Source organism: Loxodonta africana, unplaced genomic scaffold (assembly GCF_030014295.1).
Source record: "Loxodonta africana isolate mLoxAfr1 unplaced genomic scaffold, mLoxAfr1.hap2 scaffold_203, whole genome shotgun sequence".
Taxonomy (NCBI): domain Eukaryota; kingdom Metazoa; phylum Chordata; class Mammalia; order Proboscidea; family Elephantidae; genus Loxodonta; species Loxodonta africana.
In genome coordinates, this window is record NW_026974943.1 from 153,871 (window position 1) to 168,018 (window position 14,148).

The 14,148-nt window shown below is 41.5% G+C and overlaps 1 long non-coding RNA gene across 9 annotated transcripts in view; it reads right to left on the reverse strand.

Moving 5' to 3' along the window:
• LOC135229322 (uncharacterized) overlaps window positions 1-14,148 on the reverse strand; it is a 187,361-nt gene that overhangs the window by 87,201 nt on the left and 86,012 nt on the right. For 3 of the 9 annotated variants that reach the window (XR_010320101.1, XR_010320103.1, XR_010320102.1), the window contains exon 4: window positions 685-7,305. The exons of 3 other annotated variants lie outside the window; for them this stretch is intronic. This is a non-coding gene — a long non-coding RNA (uncharacterized LOC135229322). Of the gene's footprint in view, window positions 1-684; window positions 7,306-14,148 lie in introns of those variants that run through there. 3 more of the 9 variants (XR_010320104.1, XR_010320105.1, XR_010320106.1) reach the window with 3 other exon arrangements.

Here is a 14,148-nt window from a genome sequence, read left to right on the forward strand (position 1 = left end):
TTTTAATGCAACTTGGGCTCCAAACAGGCATTTATCGCTGAAGTTGTATTTATGATCCTTAACTCAAATCTGGAGTTTTGAGCTTATTTTGATGATTTCTTCTTTAGTCTATGGAGAAAGGAGTCTACTATAAGCCAGTGGTGAAAGTGCAGGAAATAAAGTCCCTAGTCCTGACCGGGGTCGGCTCTGCTGCACCCCAAACTAGGGGTGACCTCCCTGGGGAGCCCTTCTGAGGGAGAAAGGGGGTGCAGTGTGTGTACCTACAGTGTGGCCTCTGGGGCTTTGCCTTCTCCTCCCAGAAGTGCAACCTCGGGCCTCCACGTGCGGACCCAGAGTTAGAGGGTGACCTCAACTCTCCCACCTTTCCTGGGTCATCCTCTGGACCCAAGTCCCCATATGCCTCCTCTGCCCTCCTATCCCAGCATAAGCGCTGTGATCAGGCTCAGGTGCGTGCACTGGGTCTCGCTCTCTGTGACCTCAGGCTTCCCCTATTCTGGTGCGACCTGTGAGCCTGGTGGGTCTGAGTTCAGGGCAGGGCTGGGTGGGCTGGGACTGTCGCAAAAGGCTCCTGAAGCCAGCTTCATCCTGCTGCCCGCGAGCTTGCGGTGGGGCAGCCCTGGGCATCGCGCATCCCCCAGGGCGCCCCTCTCTGTGCAGCCCTGCCCCGCCCCCACCCCCCAACCACCCACCCTCCGCCTCAGGCCTCCTAGTTCTAGAGGCGCCTTTTCTTGATGCCCAGATGCAACTGGGCACCGCACCGCCCCGCAGAGTCAATCCAGCTAATGACCTCAACCTGAAATGCACAACTTTAAAACTGCTAGATAGGTGGGAAATGAAAAAAAAAAAGTAAATGTGAAACACTTAAAAAGAACAATTACAAAGGTGTCACATTATGTGGGACTGACTGTATTCTCACATCATAGACTCAAAGGAGGCTTGGTTGTATGTTTCTTTGCAAATAAGTCTTAGATAAGGGAACTGGTACCAGGAGTAGATACGCAGCGTGACTTCCGGAAAATGGAAAATCTGGGATTGATTAATTGGCCTGGATGAGGCTGAAAACAGTGATAACCGCGTAATATTTAATGATGACATCCCAGCAGTCTACAACATGCAGTGAAAATTTTTCTAAGTAAATTGGCACCAGAAATGGCCTTTAATCACTATACAAAATGGGTCAGTAGTTCAAGATCTCCCTAAGAAGAAGGAATCAACTCGATGGCCAAATGGTTTCAGGTTTGGGAGACCACTTTCAGGCAAGTTCCAGCAAACATGCAAAAAACAGATCATCTTAATCTTGTACATAGTCACCAAAGAAGAGAAAAATATGAGATGCTCTCCAACTTGATCCCTAAGGCTACTTTAATATTGATACCGAATTAGAAAAGAAAGGTATAAGTAATTGAGATGCAAAACCCTACATAAAATGCTGGCAAAGAACTCCAGACAAGTGTAAACCATGTAATACGCCACGATCAAGGGGGTTTATTGTCAGCATGCAATCGAGTGAACATTAAACATTTAATAACTTAATCCACCACATGTGTAGGTTAAGGAAGAAAAGATAAGGCTCACATAAAGAGATGGCGAAAAGTAGTGATAAAATCCAATCACACTGAGACATAAGAACTCTGAGCAAACTAGGAACAAAAAAAGGAGTTCCCAAACTTGGAAAACTACAACTAGCATGATAGTTCATGGCGAAATGTGGGACATTCTCTTTAAAATTAATTAGCAATAAAACAAGGATGCTTTCTCTTATTATTTCTATGAAATATTTAACAATGGAGGTCGAAGCTAGAACGAAATGACAAGAAAAAGTATAACTGTTATTATTCATAGATTATACGAATGTCTTCACAGGAAATTTTTAAAAGCCATAGAAAACATTAGAATTAATACTAGTTAATCATAAATACAAAGTAAAAAATAAAGTGAATTTCTATGCCTCAGCATCAAGCCGGCTCTTTTGTAGCTTAGTGAAAGCAGAGGACACTGATAGGGAAACAGCAGGATCCAGGTGGGCTAGACAAGGAGGGGAGAGCACTATTTTACCCTAGGCTGGATTTATAAGCACAGATATGTGTGTTAGTTACCTAGTGCCGCCATAAGAAAAAAATAACACAACTGAGTGGCTTTAAAGAACAGAAATTTATTTTCTTACAGTTCAGGAGAGGCTCGAAGTCTGAATTCAGGGCACGGCTCATGTCTACTTCAGCTTCTAGCAGCTTCCAGCCACCCTTTGTGTTCCTGGCCTTGTAGATGCATCTGCTCCTGTCTGTGTCTATTCTGCTGTTTTTATAACTCAGAAGGGACTAGGTCTAGGACCCACCCTACACTGGTATGGCCTTATTAACATAATTTTAAAAATCCCCTATTTCTAAATTAGGTCACATTTACAGGTACAGTGGTTAGGATTTCAACATACCTTTTGGGGTTATACAATTCAGTCCATAATAGTGCCCTCACCAGACATTCTGGACTGAGAGTCCAAGCATGAGCTGCTGAGAGTGGTTCTGTTTTTTTTTCTATATTAGTTGACTGTAACTTGTATCAATGGTCACCCATATGAACTTTGGAGCAACTTATTATGAAGGACCTGGTCAACCTTTTTAACCATGTCCATTATGTGGAAAAACACACAGACTCCCATCACTGTAGCCTTGAGAAATTGATACGGGTGGAATGGGTTTGGGACCAAGACTTGCTTCATGGCCTTGATAACATGGCATAGCTGTCAGACGTCCACGTGGAGATGTCAGGTAATAATACTAACAGCTAACACTTACTGAGCACATGCACTGGTGTCAGGGGCTCTTGTAAAAGCTTCTCCTTAAGAGTTTTGCTCTGCATGATAGTCCTATGAGGAATGTGCCATTATAATGCCCATTTTACAAAAGAGGTCGATACAGAGAGTTAGGCTGACATTTGAATATACGAGTCTGCACCCAGGAGGAATTTGACTAGAGCTACAAAGCTGGCATCTTTAGCTACAGATAGACAGCAGTGGACTCACTGAGTCATCCTAGACAGAGGGTGTCAATAGAGAGAACTAAGCACCGAGCCCTAGGGCACCCTGACGCCTACAAGCTGGCCAGGTGAACCACAGCCAACAAAGCTCTCTGAAGGCCAGTGTGGTTCCTGGAAGGTGGCCTGTCCTTTCTCTAGGCCGAATTTCCCCACTGCCCCTCCCACCCGCACTGGCTTGTCCCCTTCATAATGGCAGGGACAGTGTGTAACTTTCACCACTGCCCAAGATCCCAAGGTTACAATAACATTGGTATGGAAAGCAGAATGATGGAGTCAGGAAGCCTGGTGGTCACATGCAGCCAGCTGGAAAGAGAAAAGAGCAAATAAACAAGGGGAGAAGACCGTGAGCCAGAGGAGTGGGAGAAATGAAATATTTCCCAAGTGCCAAGTAAGGCTGGGCGACTGCTAGTGGCATGTAGTTCCTCATTTAAGCTTCAGAGGGACACAATGGGTGGAATAGACATTGTTACCACTTTCATCATGCAAACGCTTTATTATCTTTGATTTTAACAGTCACATGTTAACAAACCAGAAAACTGAGAAAAGTATAATAAAAGAATACATCTCATCAATTGCAGACTATAATGTTGCCTCAGAAGCTGCTCATTTTTGTTGCTGCTGTAAATATTGCACACAACCTTTGCCAAGTGAACAAGTTGTACAGGTGTACAAGCTATTGACAGCAATTACATTAATCAGCTGTGCAAACTTACCCTTATCAATGGGATTTTTCCACCACCATAAACTGAAACTCCGTGCTCTGTATGCAATAACACTGCTTTATTTCCTCCCTCCTGCCCCGTTAACCCCTAATAAACTTTCGTTACTATACATTTGCCTGTTCTTATAAAAGGCAGGTTTCTGAATCTGAAAGCTCTTGACAAGCCACAAGGGTGAATTCGTATGGTAGCAGAAGTTATTTGCAATACCTATGTCCTACTATGGACTTGGTTCTAGAATATATAAAGAACCGTTTATAAAGCAAAAACAAAAAAAAAGTCCAATAGATGAGGAAATACTTGAAAAGATTTCTGTATGGCCAACATACATTCATTAGTTATCAGAGAAACTCTTAACAAAATGTCACAATGTGATACTATCCCCCACACACCAGAATGGCTAAAATGAAAAAGATGGAAAATACCAACTACTAGGTAGAGCATGGAGCAAAGGGATCTCTAATTTACTGCTAGTGAAAGTGTAATTTGGTACAACCACTTTAAAAATGCTTTGGCCATATCTACTAAAGCTGTGAACACACATGTATCCTACGACCCAGCAATTCTACTTCTAGATACATACCCAATAGAAATGGGTAGATATGTTCAACAAAGCACATACTTCTAAGGAATGAACACTCTCATTCTGAAAGCCTAACTTTTTAAATTTTTCTTTAGATGAAGGTTTACAGAACAAACTAGCTTCTTACTAAACAGCTAGTACATATATTGTTTTATAACAACGGTTACCAACCCCATGACATGTCGACACTCTCTCTTCTTCAACTTAGGTTCCCTATTACCAGCTTTCCTGTCCTCTTCTACCTTCTAGTCCTTGTTCCTGGGCTAGTATGCTGCTGGAGCCTCATTTCGTTTTATGGGCCTGTCTAATCTTTGGCTGAAGGGTGAACCTCATGAGCGACTTCATTATTGACCTCAAAGGATATCTGGGGTCCATACACTCAGGGTTTCTCCAATCCCTGTCAAGTCAGTAAGTCTGGTGTTTTTTTTGTGAGTTAGAAGATTGTTCTACATTTTTCTCCAGTTCTGTCCTGAATGCTTCACATTCAAAGCATTATTCTCTGTCTGTTCTAAGGTGATGGCCATATATAATATGTTTATATAGAAAAGTCTAGAGCTTTCTCTGAAATTCAAGAGCAAATCTCTAGAGGCTCATGTGCTTATAGCTTCTGTTCCCTCTGGAGCTACTGCTTCTGTCTGTCCTTCTGCTGGGCTGCACCACATGGAACCAGTTATAAAATTCAACCTCATCTTATAAATTCACAGGAGTCCTACTCACACAAAATTTTTATTGGCTATGACAACAGGTGTGTAGAAAAGGAATAGAAGGGATTTCTATTGCAGCAAAGCAAAATCTTAAAATGAAATGGCTGGGAATGGCGGGCCTCCTTCTGTAAAAATGCTTTTCTATATGGAATATGGGAAAATGCAGTTAAGATATGGCTTATGCAAAAAGGCAAAAAGGAATGTTTGCAGCAATTTGGTAATCATTTAGATCACCTGTAAAAATATTTTCATCCTTTTTCTCATAGCTTGCAGGAAAAAAAATTCCAAAAGGATCACATACTTAAAAGTAAAATATGCCACCATAAAAATTTCAGAAGAAACTATGAGAGATTTTGTTTTGCTTTTTATTGGTAAAAGAGAAAGATTTTCTAAAAATCCCAAAGCTGTGAAGGCTAAAACTGGTAAGATATAGATACAGATCTTTGGCATAGCAAAAACTATATGAAGAAAGCAAAAATACAGGCAAAAAGCTGAAAAAAAAAATTGCAGGCTAAGGATTTGACTAGACATTTCTCCAAAGAAGATATAGAAATGGTCAATAATCACATGAAAAGAAGCTCAACCTCATTAGTCATTAGGGAAATGCGAATCAAAACCAAAACGCACTATTATTTCAAAACCACTAAGATGGCTCAAATCAATAGGATGGACAACATATGTGGTGAGGATGTGGAGAAACTGGAACCCTCATACATTGCTGGTGGACATGTGACACGATCCAATCAGTTTGGAAAACAGTTAAGTACTTGCTCAGAAAGTTAAACATAGAGTTACCATGCATAGCAATTCCACTCCTAGGTATGTACCCAGGAGAGCTGAAGCATGTTCACATAACAACTTACAAAAGAATTTTCATAGCAGCATTATTCATAAATACCCAAAATATGGAGAGAATCCAAATGTCATGAACTGATAGACAAGCTGTGGTATATTCGTAGACTGGAATATTAGTCATTAAAATACATGCAACAATATGGACAAACTTTGAGAACGTTATGCTAAGTGAAAGAAGCCAAACAGAAATGACCGCATGGTGCGTGACTCCATTTATATGAGATGTCCAGAACAGACAAACCAACACAGACAGAAAGTAGATTAGTGGTTGCTACGTCTTGGACGAAAGGAATAATGAGGATGACTACTAATATGTAGGGCATTTATTTACAGGGCACTGAAAATATCGTGAAGCTAGACAGTGGTGATTGTTGCACAACTCTGTCCATATACTAACAACCACAGAATTGTGCACATTTCAAAGGGCAATGTTATGGCGGGTGAATTATCTCTCAATAGAAATATTTCTGACTCCTAAAAGACTAACTTTTCAATTCAATATATAGAACTTATAAATCAGTAGGGGAAAAACAACCCAACTTTACCATGTCTCTTTCCAACCAAAGTGAAGGGGGTACATTCAGTTAGTACACTTTATTTTTGTCTCTCTCTTCATTATAGAAGTTCTGTTCTCATTTTATATAACTTTAAGTTATACAAGTACTAGTCTCCATTCCCTTATCCCTGTTTTCACTATTGTAACTACATAAAGAGAGCAGTACCATGGTTTTTATAAAAACCCACCCACTCATTCATTCACTCAAATCAGTTTTGAGTGCTTCTTAGGTGCTAGGAACCAGGATACTCTTGCAACACAGCAGAGAAGCTCCTGCCTGCACGGGCCTTCTATTTGTGTGGAGCAGTCAGATGATAAACCAGCCAAACAGCATGGAATGTTACCTAACATCAGGGAGGAGGCGTGTGATTTTGGAGGTGTCCCAAGCTGTGTCTCTCTCGTGAAGAGTTCTCTCTTTCCTCTAAACCCAGTGAAAAGTACACACTTCGAAGGCACTGTGGGGTCGATAAGTGTGAAAAAGAGATTTCATTTCAGTTTCATTGTGTTGGTTTCACCTGCTACTCTGTCAGCATTTTTTTAAACATTATTCTGCAGCTAATATCAACCCCTCTCCAAAAAAAACACTCTTGCCATGCAGTTGATTCCGACTCACAGCGACCCTATAGGACAGGGTAGGGCTTCCAAGGAGTGGCTCATCTTAGGACACAAATAACTCCTGCTTATGAGAATCCGAAAGCTGTTCAGTGTGGATGTGTGAGGGACTCAGCAACACTTACGGTAATTTCCCAGTAGGTGGGCTGCAATAGTGTGAGCATCAGGAGTAACGAACCCCATGTGCACTTTGCATCCTTCCACAGATTATGACACAACAAACATTCCCTCCTCATCGTCCTGCATCTTGTAAGAGAACAGAGGGAACCGTTAGGCAGGACCCTTTGAAAACGCAGGGCAAGAAATTTTATTGAAACATTAAATTCAACATAAAATCTTTCTGCATTTTCTTTCCTTCCCTACCTCATTTCAGAGAGGTAGTTGGACTCACAGAGTTGAATCCCTGAAGCCTGGAGACTCTGAAGAGTCTATGGTAAAAGCCTCAGCTCACTGGATTAATCACAGTGAGTGAACTGGAACCCAGGGGAAGAGTGGGAGTCAGACAGCAGAGTCCTAGACATTAGGAAGGGGTGAGGTCTGCTTCTTGATAAAGCCCTGGGGTAAGTGGCAGCACCTCAAAGGGTGATGCAGGCACGTAAGTAGACAGACTCCCTTATGGCGTTCCCAGCCCTGCCAACGTTCTCATGCTCCAGCTGGGAAAGGAAGCTGCAGAGGCAATGCTTCTAGAGAGATCACCCACATAGACTGGGGCAATGAGTGTGTTAAAGCTCTTCTCCAAACCTTGGTCCTTCATTAGACTCCAGGAATTACTGCATATCTGGGTGAGGGGCACCCTAAAAATAAACCAACACGGAAAAAAAAAACAAAGCCCTAAAAATAAGTAAGGTTAAAATTTCACCCCAATTTTGTAAGCCAAGAGCTCTGAGTTGGAATTCAGTTGATTGAAAGAAATATCATGTTTTCTTGCACACATGAATTTGTGCAGATTCACAGTTACGGTTCATATTATTCATTCATCCATGGAGCCACCAAAGATTTACTATACAATAGCTACATGTGAGACCCTATGGCAGTTGCTCTTGATGATGAAATGACTCAGAGAATTTCCCTCAATGCCTGGTGAGAGAAACAGCCAAGTTAACAGTTGTATCAGTCATGTATTGCTCTGTAACAAATGACCCCAAATTGTCGTGTCTTAAAAGAGCAACAATTTACCAGCTCACAATCTTTCAAGTTGTCAGTTTGGAGCTCTTCTGATCTGGGTCAGCGTCAGTGGCTCACAACACGGCTTCCTCATGTGTCTACAATTTGCTTCCAGGTAGCTGGGAGCCAGTTCATAACATCAAGTCAGTGAAACCACTAGATCCTCCCTCCATTGGTCTTCCATCATCTAGCAGGCTAGCCTGAGGATGTTCCCATGAGTTCTCAGGGTTTAAGAGCAACAAAAGGGAAGTCTCAATGTAAAGTCTTCCAACTCTCTCATTTTATCAGGTTTTCTACCATCCCAATGTCCAAAACAATAATGTCAGCCCCAACTAAGGGATGGAGAAAGACTCCTACTGCTAATGAAAGGCGCTCCAGAGTCTCATAGAAGGCATGGGCACAGAGAGAGGATAAATGTGTAGACATTTCTTACATCAACCACAACAGGTAAATGCAATTGTGTTTTATACTGTGGTAAAGGGTTTTGCAGGTACAATGGAGTAGGGAGCAAGAAGTGAACAAATCTACCAGGAGGATATTTAGGGAAGAGCACAACCAGGAACTGATGCCTCAACCAAGTTGGGAATATGATTGGATAGTTAAGGGGTGAAAAAAGGCCCGGGTCCAGGAAGCCCCATGTCTTCTCCAGAGAGAAGTCTGAGGAGACAGGCTGAAGCCACTGAGGCATTTGGTACATTTGTGACCAGATGCAGATCATCTTTTGTTCTACTGTTTTCCAACCACTCGTCCCTATTTATAGTTTGGAGTCGTACAAGAGTAGACCCTAGCATTTCCCTGTTGAAACTGTTATTTTCCTCTGAGAAGTCATCACCACCCCAACGTTCTTAATTGCTTCCTCAAATGCTGCTTCCATTTACCAGCTCCTTTTCTATATGGGCTCCAGAGTGAAAGCAGAGCCTGGAAGATGCAGAGGTCATGGACTTTCCCCAAGTCAACTCCTAAACCTCCCATTCTGGCTGACCACAAATTCCTGAGTCTTAGCATTTTATGGTGAGCTCATAAGCCCAATCTGTTCCAATGGGGTCAGTTCTCTTAACCACCATGCTTCACCAGAGAGTAGGCCATAAGATGGGATGGGAGAGAAAATCTTCTAGTCACGGGGAAGAGCCTGTGTGAAGCCTCAGAGGCTAAGGAGACCTGAGAGGTGTTCAGAGTGGACATTGTATGACCAGGGCTGGAGAGACATGATTCCAAGAGAGTCAAATGAGAAGTTTTGGGCAAATCAACTCCTGATCACACTGTAACGATTCCCTGTACTCTCTCTCTCCCCACCAAGGGATAGTAACGACATGGAGTGCAGAGAAAAGCTGCAATTCCTTTTTTATATCTAAGCCCCCTTTTCCCAGTCTGGGACTGGCAGTATTCAAGCTCCTACTTGAACTGTTTCATATTTTTGTTTTTGCTGTGTTTCTATTTAAAGCGGGCCCATGGAACTAAGCAATGTCAGGAATGATGTCACACAGGGTTATGGAAGTTCACGCTGATCTCACCTACTCTTTTGGAGAGGGTGTCGATCTGAGGTCCTGTGGGAGAGCATCTGAAACTACTCTATCACGGAAATTCCGGACTAAACCGGGGTCCCCAAGTCACCAAACGGTCATGCATCGTGAAGAACTGGGAAAAGGGATAAAGATCCTTCAGAACATCATTATGATTGAACTTCTTCACCCAGAGAGGAGGAAACAGTGATACAGAAGGAAGAGGCCTTTCTCTAAGACTCTAGATAAGGGTGAGAGGAAAAATTGTCCCAGACTGATGTGTGTTATGGAACAAAGGGTCTGGTTTCCACCAGAAAAGAGAGCCATGATAGGACAAGATGAAGGAATTGGGAATGGATAAGGTCATAAGAAGGAGCGTCCTGAGAAAGCATTTCCTGTCATTTGGTGGGCAATTAACCAAATTCTTATATCAATAAGAAATGTAGGAATAAGTGAGGGATCAAGCTACAGAATTCATTGGGAGTTCGAGAGCTTTCCAGGCACTCTGTTGTTTAGGATCTGTACCTGGTGGAAAGGAAGGAAGCCAGTGGCCAACTAGGGCAGAGAGTATAGGATGGGGGAAAGGGTGGTTAGAGAGAAGCGTACTTATTATATTTTCTAATGACATGATATTAATGTACTATGTGAAGAATTAAGAAAATATTTCAGGAGGTTCTGGGAGTGAGAAGTTGAAGGAGCCCAGAGCCCACATCATTGAGGGCAGAAGATGGCTTGCAGACTCCTCCCCTAGATTCAGGAACTCCCCTTCTCCTCCTATGTCTTCTCCCCACATCTCCCGAAGGGCCTAAAAAAACTCTCACAGCAAAGAGAGCTATAGGATAGAATTTTTTTACATTCCTACTTTTCTTAACCTGAATTTTGTCTAGGATCTTTAATTTGCCACTCCTTTCAGGGCAGTTTTGTTGCCCTCTCCACTACCATTATTTTTGCTACCCCCCACCACTACTGTAGTGCTGCCCTCCACTGGCCCTATTTCCTTTTGCTTCCTAGGTTTCTAACTGGCCTCTAAAACCCTCTTGAGAGATCCCCTGCTGCAACTTCTGTCACGGAGTTTGCACTCCACTCCCAAGATGCTTCCATCTCTTTCTTCCTTAACTCGCCAATCCTACCTTCATACTCAGGAAAATACAGACCCTTATGTTCACATATACAACCCACCCACACACACAGTTGATGTGGTTGTGTCTTGGCTACTGAGATTTGTACCATCGGACTCTCAAATATGGACATCTCTTTCTGCCTCACACTGAAAGAGTATTTCCCATAATGACATGGTGAGAGCTTTCTGTTCAGGGAAAGGCAATCTTAAAGGAGAAGCTTTAAATTATACATAAATATACAAATTTTGCTCTAAGTATAATTCTTTGAATAAAAGGTCTTCCCTTAATGGCCACATAAACCAGAGACGCCATCAGCCTAAAACCAGAAGAACTAGGTGGTGTGCAGCTACAGTCAATAACTGCCCTGACAGAGGATACTTGCAAGTTATAAAAATGATGGTACCCTCTAATACAGCCCTTATACTGAAAGAAAAGACCAATATGAATGTCAGAGATACTCTGAAACTTGCTCTTGAACGTAAAGTAGCTAAAGGAAATGAAAGAAATGAGGAAGTAGAAGAGCTGAAGAGAAGATTTCAAAGGGCGGCTCGAGAAGACAAAGTATGATAATGACATGTGCAAAGACTTGGCGTTAGAAAAACAAAAGGGAAGAACATGCTTGGCATCTCTCAAGCTAAAGGAACTGAAGAAAAAATCCAAGCCTCGAGATGCAATAGTGAAGGATTATACAGGCAAAATATTGAACAACACAGGAAGCATCAAAATAAGATGGAAAGAATACACAGGGTCACTGCACAGACACACAGACACAGACACACACACACACACACACACAAAAGCATGGGTCGATGTTCATCCATTTCAGGAGGTAGCATGTCATCAAGAACTGATGGTATTGAAGGAAGAAGTCCACACTTCACTGAAGGCATTGGCAAAAAACAAGACTCCAAGAACTGACAGGTACCAATTGAGATGTTTCAACAAACAGATGCAGCACTGGCCGAATAATCTAGCCATCCGATTGGAAGAGATCCATGTTTGTGCACATTCGAAAGAAAGTGATTCAACAAAATTCAGAAACTATCAAACAATATCATTAATATCAAAACTCAGTAAAGTTTTGCTGAAGATCATTAAAAAGAAGTTGCAACAGAAATTCAAGTCAGATTCAGAAGAGGATATGGAATGAGGAATATCATTACTGATGTCTGATGGATCTGGGCTGAAAGCAGAGAATACCAGAATACCAGAAAGATGTTTCCATGCGTTTTATTGACTATGAAATGGCATTATACTGTGTGAATCATAACAAATTATGGATAACACTTCAAAGAACGGAAATTCTAGAACACTTAAATTTGCTCATGTGAAACCTGTACATAGACCAAGAGGCAGTTTTTCAGAGAGAACAAGGGGTACTATGTAGTTTAAAATCAGGAATAGTTTGTGTCAGGGTTCTATCCTTTCATCACATTTATTCAATCTGTATGCTGAGCAAATAATCCAAAAAGCTGCACTCTATGAAGAAGAACGTGGCATTAGGTTTAGAGGAAGATTCATTAACAACCTACGATATGCAGATAACACAAACTTGGTGAAAGTGAAGAGGACCTGAAGCACTTAGCGGTGAATATCAAAGACTACAACCTTCAGTATGGGTTGCACCTCAACATAAAGAAAACAAAAATCTTCACAACTGGACCAATAAGCAACACCATGATAAACAGAGAAAAAATTGAAGTTATCAAGGATCTCATTTTATTTGGTTCCCCAGTCCATGCTCATGGAAGCAGCAATCAAGGAATCAAATGATGTATTGCAAATCTGCTGCAAAAGAACTCTTCAAGGTGGTGAGAAGCAGAGATGTCACTCTGAAGGCTAAGATGTGTATGACACAAGCCATGACATTTTCAAACGCCTCATATGCATGTGAAAGCTGGACAATGAATAAGGGAAACCGAAGAAGAAGTGCTGCCTTTGAATTATGGTGTTGGTGAACAATATTGAATATACCATAGACTGCCAGAAGAACAAACAAATCTGTCTTGGAAGAAGTACAGCCAGAATATTCCTTACAAGCACAGATGGTGAGTGTTTGTATCACATACTTTGGACATGTTATCAGGGGAGACCAGGCCCTGGAGAAGGACATTATGCTTGGTAAAGTAGACAGTGAAAAAGAGGAAGACCCTCAGTGAGTTGGATTGACACAGTGGCTGCAACAATGGGCTCTAGCATAATAACAAGTGTGAGGATGGCACAAGACTGGCCAGTGTTTTGTTCTGCTGTATATAGGGTCACGATAAATTAGAACTGACCTGATGACACCTAACAACAACAATACCCTGTTCAGCTCGCTGCCTGTCTCTTAGTTTGCTGTACTGTGGTGGTTTGGACGTTGCTATGATGCTGGAAGCTAGGCCACCAGTATTTTAAATACCAACAGAGTTATCCATGGTGGACAGGTTTCAGGGGAGCTTCAAGACTAAGACAGACTAAGAAGAAAGACCTGGAGATTTATTTCTGAAAATTAGACAATTCAAACCTTACAGATCACAAGAGAATACTGTCCAATTCACTTGCTTTGGACATGTCATCAGGACAGATTAATCAGTCCTAGAGGAGGATATCGTGGTTGGTGAAGAAGAAGGCCAACAAGGCTGTAGGAGACCCTTGGTGAGATGGACTGATACATTAGCCATAATGATGGAATCTAAATTGCTGGCACTTGTGAGGATGACACAGGACCTGGCAACCTTTAGTTCTGTGGTACCTAAGTTCACCATTAGTCGGAGTCACCTCAATGGCAGCTAGCAAAAAATTACTGTTTGAGAGGAGAACTGAGATATGAACTTGATACAATATACCAAATATTAAAATGTTCAAAGATCTCATGTTTACTATGAAAGAACAGGAATTAAAAATACAGCTTTCAAATAGCTAGAAGGAAAAAGAAAATTTCATCATTCCAATAAAAAAAGAAACAGGAAAGGCAGAATAATAACAAAAAAAAGAACAGTGAATATGAAGTATAATATGGGAATTATGTCTAAATGTATGAGTAATAGCAAGAAAAAGGGATTAATACCTTAGGAAAAAACATGTACACTCAGCTTAGACTTGCAAATCCAGCCATATCTTATTTATAAAACAAAATTAAAACATAATGACAGAAACTTTTAAATTATGTGACTACAGGAACAACCCTCTGCCAGATACCGTTGATACAGAAATGATTAAGAAAAGATTCCTTGCAGTCTCGAGAGAGAAACAGCCCAGTTAACAAACCAGTTATCAATTGCTGTATAACAAATGACCCAAAAATGAAGTGCCTTAAAAGAACA